The following is a 7,441-nucleotide window of genomic DNA, read 5'->3' as shown; positions in this document are numbered from 1 at the left end:
AGGACCTATATTGGTCCGCCGAGTGGTCCGGACACATTTTTCCCGCAAACCCAAGAAAACTAGGGGGGCTTTGCGGGAGTCCGAACAACAACCACGTAGGACGCGGACACCCCTGGCCCACCCAAAGCCACTCCCGGACCCTACGACACTATCCTCCCGTTTTACCTCCTTCCGTCTTATCTCTCTTTCCTTCGCTGTTGCCCCACCACCACGGCCACCCTGCCACACCCATATAAAAACTCGATGAGTCCATCACCTCCGAAGGTATACCCGGGCTCCATGCCACTAATCCTCCGCCGCCGTTCCACACCTCTCCTCCGACCGCCCTGTAGATCTGCTCCTCGGATACTCACCATGCCAGCAATTGTTCGGTGAAATGCCCGTGCTAATTTTTTTGTCCCTTCTTTTTTGAAGCAATGGAGTCAGATATGTACTACATATACAAGCACTATGTTGAGTCGTCTACCGGCTCTTCCGACGAGGATGACTACATGGATGAGACAACAATAATGCAGGTGGTCCTTGCAGACGCTAAGTGTGCGGAGGAGCATGTTCTCAATTTCAAGCGATCAATAAAGGGTAAAGGAGTGCTCAACCGCAAAAAAGGCTCGTGACCATTTGACGGATGGACAGCTACTTTGCCCTTGATGCCCTCTTCGGTAACAATTTCCGCACGACACCTTCGGATGCGCAAAAATGTCTTCGATCATCTCTACCATGGCATTCGGTCCTTTGATGACTACTTCATATTGAAGAAGGATGTTGTCGGAAGGATTGACATCTTTGGTTAGTAGAAGTGAACGGCCGCACTGCAGATGCTTACATATGGCACGACCGCTGATTCGTGGGACGAGTATGCATGGATGTCTGAGAGCACATGCAGTAATGCCATAGTCAGGTTTGCAACTATCGTGGTCGATGTGTTCGGACCTTACTACCCGAAAGAACCAACTGTGGTAGGCACTGAGAGGATCTTGGCAATCTCGAAAGCAAGAGGATGGCCAGGTTTGCTTGGATCTCTTGACTGCATGCACTGAAAACGGAAGAACTGCCCAAAAGCTTTAGAAGGGCAATACCAGGGTCGTGTTAAGAAGCTCACCATCTTTTTGAAGCAGTTTGCATCACATGATCTTTGGATTTGGCACTCATTTTTTGGCATGTCCGGGTATCACAAAGACATCAATGTGATGCAGCGATCACCGTTGTTTGCTAGATTGACTAAAGGAAAAGCTCCTCCTTACCACTATATTGTCAATAGACATGAGTACAACATGGGCTACTATCTGGTTGACAATATCTCTCCTTCATGGGCTAGCTTTGTTAGCACCATGCATCTCTAACCCAATTGGCCAGAAAAATTCTCAATTTGCCCCAAAACAAGAAGCGGCTAGAAATGATGTTGAGAGGGAATTTGATGTTCGGCAGGCACGTACCTGCTAAACAATAGGATCCAAAGACCTTGTGGGAGGTGATGACCTGTTGTGTGATCATGCACAACATGATCGTGGAGAGGATGAGGGTGAGGATGCTACCGCAGCTCTTTAATTTGAGAACATGGGTGATCTTATCGAACTTCGAGATCAGAATCCGGCCATATTTGAAGAGTTTATTTAAATACATCAACAAATTCGGTACGGAGCAACTCATGAGCAACTGAAGTAAGATCTGATTGAGCATCTATGAGCGGTTAAAGGGGACAATAATGTTGGTGTGTAATATTTGAACATTTTGAAATTAGAACTACTGCTGCAGTTGAATGTTTGAACTATTCTAGACTATATATGTGGCTATTTGAGCGCACGGACTTTATTAAACAAAATTGGGGCCGGATGTATGTGGATAGCTTTGGATTACCAGCCCCCTCATATGCGCCCGCGACTGGCACCCCCTATCCACGAACGGATGCGGTGTCCGTTTTGTAGGTCAACATTGTAGATGCCCTTAGAAAACAAAAGAATTTTACAAATTTCAATGTTGGTTCACATGAATATAAAAACACATTGATATCACATAGTCAAATTAAGGTCAACCACATGAGAAGATATAATTAGTAAAAGTGGTCCATGTGGACTTTAAACTTCCTATGTTTTTTCAATTTTAAATTGAGATAAAGAGAAAAATGCCTTCATTTCTTGTTTGGTCCAAGTATTTGAACCAGGGAATACATAGTACAACGAAATGGAAAATCCCCCATTTATATGATTTTACCAAGTCCCCCTATAAACACAAAGAGGCCTTACATGGTTACAACGGATTGAGAGTATAAGCATCACTGTGTCTCGCTCACAAGGCTCAACTAGCCTTCATTTGAGAATTTGAGACGTCAATTAAAAAACGTGCAAAAGATCATAGAAAAATCATGATCACAAATTAAGATGCGGACGGAACCCCTTCATGTAAGTTTTTTAAAGTTATATTTCTAACTTAGTACTCATCTTCATGTAAGTTTTTTAAAGTTACATCGTCGGCCCGCCGCTCTGCTGGCACGTTGCCGAGGCGCTCGGCCACTCGGCGCGCCTGCGACTGCGACGCGCTTCCGCTGCTCCAGCTGCCCGAAGGTACCCTCCTGCTGTCGGTGTGGCCCAGACCTCCCTGCAACCCCGCGCTCTGCAGCGCAATTCCTTTCGCTCCGCGATTTCGTCGTCTGCAGAGCGAGCAATGCGTTTGTAGCCGCTGGCTATTGCGTTCTGCTGTGGACGAGACACAGTCACGCAGGACTGGGGATAGGCTACGAACTTGGCATGATATATTAAGTTAGGAGATGTGTGGATTTTGATGGGGGCGTTCTAACCTGTGAATTCAAAATCGTAACATGCGTGCATAGATTAGCTTACTCCGTTTGTTCAATGTGTATGCATCAGATCTATCAAGTATGCTTGAAATTTGGGGCTGGGACAAAGATGTTTTCAGTTATTCAGAAGTCAGAACATTGGTTCAGGTTGTAGCCGAGTAATTATGTTTGTTCACTGAAAAAGATATACTCCGTAGTTTTCTTATGGCGGGTGTATAACACGCCATGGTAATAAAAAGTTGATGCCTATCTTGTCTTGGTGGCATCACATATAAGCATTGCAACATTCTTTTTGTTCCATGCTGAAGTTCCACCTGCGGTGTCTTCTTTTGCTCCTGCCTTTGTAATTGATGTGGTGATAGTGATACAACTGTCAAATTGACTACTCCCTCCATTCCAAATTACCCGTCGTGGCCACGACAAGTAATTTGGAACGGAGGGAGTACCTTGCATAGGAACTGAAATGCTCATGATAGATGAAAGCATTTATTCATGTTTGCATAGTCCAGAATATAACATATCCTTGGTCTACTCAAAGATGTCTTGTGCTCCATGGTAATGGTATAGACTCTGTCTTGGCAAGCTAACATATCCTCCCCCAAGAGAACCAGAACGCGTCGGAGGAAAAGCGGAGGCTTGGGCGAAGAAGGGCACGCCGTCGGCAGCTGTCACCGACCCCAAACAGCGCCCGCCACCACCCAGCCCTCAAGGCGGCGCCTTCAAGAAGGTCGCGACGCCAAAGACACCGCCACCGCCCACCGGAGTTAGGTTTTCACCCGAGAAGCTAGGTGGTGGGGAGTGGAAGGGCATACCTTGACAGACGTCTCCATGAAGAAATCGGCACCCGCGGGCGTCGTCGTCGTCGCGGCCGGCCGGAGCCGACCCGGGTTTCCCCCGATCTGGATCCCGACCACCAGAATCGCCCGCATCCCATAGGCAGGCCATACAGCACACCCAGGGACCCTCGCAGGAGAAGCGCACCGAGCAGGGAAGAAGGCCAGCAGCCAGATCTGGCGCCGCCAGCCGCTAAGGCAGCCACGCGAGGCCCCAGGCCACCGGAGATCCGTCGGCCACCCGACCAGATCGCCGGCACCACGCCAACCCCACTGCCCGCCACAGGAGACAGGGAGCCTCGCCAGGGGCCGCCGCCCGGATCCGAGACCCTCCGATGCAGATCGGAGCGGAGCCGGCCCCGCCGCCGCAGTCCCAGACCGCGCCCCAGGCATGGCCCGGCGCCAGCCTCGTGCGGCGGCGAGGAGAGATGGAGAGAGAGGGAGGTTATGCCGACGGGAGGGGAATCAACCCCCGAGACGCCCGCTAGGGGCGGCGCGGGGGAGGGGGAGAGGGAGGGGGCTAAAAAATGGGGGAGAATTTGTTTAGACCACTATTTTAGTGATCTAAACGCTCTTATATTTCTTTACGGAGGGAGTACTTATTTTGTTTGGAATAACTCCCTAGTATTTTAGAAGTATTGCCTATATCTGGTGACTGCTTTCACTGGTTATTATTACTTCTGATGTTTCCAGACTGTGCTAAGCAATTCAAAGAGGTCAAGACTCATGCTTCCGGTGAAGAAACAGAGAAGAGTATCATAGAGATGCTGATAGAAGAGCTACAACAGAGAGAGGAGGAAGCAACCGAAGCTCAGCAACAAGCCGATGTAAAGTTGCTCGAGGCTAAAAAACTAGCTTCGTAGTATCAAAAGGAGGCTGACAAATGCAGTTCAGGTATGGATACATGTGAAGAAGCTAGGGAAAAGTCAGCAGAGTCACTGCTCGGTCAGAGGAAATTAACTGTTTTATGGGAGGAAAGGACTCGGGAACTAGGATGGAAACCCGGGAATGTCAAACCTCATCGGAATCAATAATGAACACTGGCGGATGGTGATGGACAACATACCAGTCAATAGAGATCTCATTGCAAACACCCTTCCTCGGTGATACATGTATGGAAAAAGGGTTTCACTTCTGGTGACTTTTGATGTTGTTCCGGTTTGGCCAAGGTAGAGACCCCCCGCGTCGCCCCCGCTCGGGCGACTCGGGCGGGATCTAAAACCCTAGCCGCCGGGGGTCCTCATCCGTCCTCCCCTCCCTCCGCCGCCGCCGAAGGACGCCACCGGCTATAGCCCGGGGCTGATGGCGGTGGCGGGGGCCTTCCCTCTTGCCTGCGTTGTGCGGGCGGTGCGGAGCCCCGCGGCGTGGGTGGCACGGCCGATCTGGCCTGGCGGCGCGGCGGGCTTGCCTTCCGGCGGCGGCTGCCTCGGCCAAGGGCGGTGATGGTGGGGTGAGGCAGCCGGCCCTGCCTCGGGCTGCGTGGCAGTGTTCGGCGGCGGCGGCCGGGTTTGCGGCGACACAACATCTGACCTCGGATCGGCGGTGGCGGCATGGAGGGCCTGGTGGTTGGGTCGGTACCATGCATGTTGTGCCCTCCGGACAGATCTGATCTGGCCGGTGCGGCCTACTCCATGTGCGGCGGCTCAGATCGGCAGCGACCTGTGCACACAGTGCGTGATGAAGGTTCTTCGAGCGGATCCGGGTGAAAACCTTGTGCTCGGCTTGATGCCAAGACCGGCGTTGGTGGCACCCTGTGGTGTCATTACCTTCTTGAAGGCATCGCCTTGGAGAAGCTCTAGACCTCTATCCGCTACCTCCGGGGGAAACCCTAGATCAGTTGATCGGATGACGGTGGCGCGTTGGTGTCGTTTCCTCCTTGGGGGCGTCATTCTTGGAGGCGTACACGGGTTCAAGGGACCAGCGGCCGCCTTTTTTGGTGGAGCGGTACTTCATCCTTCACATTGATGACGGCGGATCTCGGCGGCGTGGTGCAGTGGAGACTCGACGCCCGATGCGCGGTGATGGACTCGCGCAGGTGGAGGTAGTTGTCTGGCGTCAAGGTGGCATCGATGGCGACGTGGCCTGACAAGGTAGAAGCCTCAATATCTGCTCTGAAGACGGACCTGTGGAAGATGGTGGCGACGACACATGTGAGTGCGTCAGACTAGTTTATGCCCCAGACCCAGTATGTGGCTCGGCTGGGGCTTCTGGCTTTTGATGATATGCTTAGGTGAGTAGACCGGGTATTTGGCCCAGGTAGCACCCCTTCATCATATGGATAGAAGTAGTGGAATATGTTGCTAAGATGGCGGATTCAGACATTTTGTTGTAATACTTTGTAAGGTCCTCGTGAATAATCAATAAAGTGGCCGTATGCTGAAGGAAATATGCCCTAGAGGCAATAATAAAGTTATTATTTATTTCCTTATATCATGATAAATGTTTATTATTCATGCTAGAATTGTATTAACCGGAAACATAATACATGTGTGAATACATAGACAAACAGAATATCACTAGTATGCCTCTACTTGACTAGCTCGTTAATCGAAGATGGTTATGTTTCCTAGCCATAGACATGAGTTGTCATTTGATTAATGGGATCACATCATTAGGAAAATGATGTGATTGACATGACCCATTCCGTTAGCTTAGCACACGATCATTTAGTATGTTGCTATTGCTTTCTTCATGACTTATACATGTTCCTATGACTATGAGATTATGCAACTCCCGTTTACCAGAGGAACACTTTGTGTGCTACCAAACGTCACAACGTAACTGGGTGATTATAAAGGTGCTCTACAGGTGTCTCCAAAGGTACTTGTTGGATTGACGTATTTCGAGATTAGGATTTGTCACTCCGATTGTCGGAGAGGTATCTCTGGGCCCTCTCGGTAATGCACATCACTTAAGCCTTGCAAGCATTGCAACTAATGAGTTAGTTGCGAGATGATGTATTACGGAACGAGTAAAAAGACTTGCCGGTAATGAGATTGAACTAGGTATTGAGATACCGACGATCGAATCTCGGGAAAGTAACATACCGATGACAAAGGGAATAATGTATGTTGTTATGCGGTCTGACCGATAAAGATCTTCGTAGAATATGTAGTAGCTAATATGGGCATCCAGGTCCTGCTATTGGTTATTGACCGGAAACGTGTCTCGGTCATGTCTACATTGTTCTCGAACCGTAGGGTCCGCACGCTTCAGGTTTCGATGACAGTTATATAATGAGTTTATGAGTTTTGATGTACCGAAGGAGTTCAGAGTGCCGGATGTGATCAGGGACATGACGAGGAGTCTCGAAATGGTCGAGACATAAAGATCGATATATTGGAAGCCTATATTTGGACATCGGAATCATTCCGGGTGAAATCGGCATTTTACCGGAGTACCAGGGGGGTTACCGGAACCCCCCGGGGGGTTATTGGGCCTACATGGGCCTTGAGGGAGAAGAGAGAAGGAGGCAGGAGGTGGCCGCGCGCCCCTCCCCTTCCTAGTTCGAATAGGACAAGGGAAGGGGGCGACGCCCCCCCTTTCCTTCCTCTCTTCCTCCTCTTTCCCCCCTTCTCCTTCTCCAACTAGGAAAGAAGGGAGTCCTACTCCCGGTGGGAGTAGGACTCCCCCTGGCGCGCCCCTCCTTGGCCGGCCGCCCCCTCCCCTTGGCTCCTTTATATACGGGGGCAGGGGGGCACCCTAGGACACACAAGTTGATCTTCGTGATCGTTCCTTAGCCGTGTGCGGTGCCCCCCTCCACCATATTCCACCTCGGTCATATTGTAGCGGTGCTTAGGCGAAGCCCTGCGACGGC

General features: G+C 50.4%; 1 pseudogene; it reads left to right on the top strand.

The window, feature by feature from the left end:
* Positions 1-416: 416 nt before the first annotated feature.
* Positions 417-4,658, top strand: LOC119300133 (annotated as a pseudogene).
* Positions 4,659-7,441: the final 2,783 nt, after the last annotated feature.

The sequence above is a fragment of the Triticum dicoccoides genome, chromosome 5A (assembly GCF_002162155.2).
Source record: "Triticum dicoccoides isolate Atlit2015 ecotype Zavitan chromosome 5A, WEW_v2.0, whole genome shotgun sequence".
Lineage (NCBI taxonomy): Eukaryota > Viridiplantae > Streptophyta > Magnoliopsida > Poales > Poaceae > Triticum > Triticum dicoccoides.
This window is presented reverse-complemented; position numbering and strand designations above follow the sequence as displayed.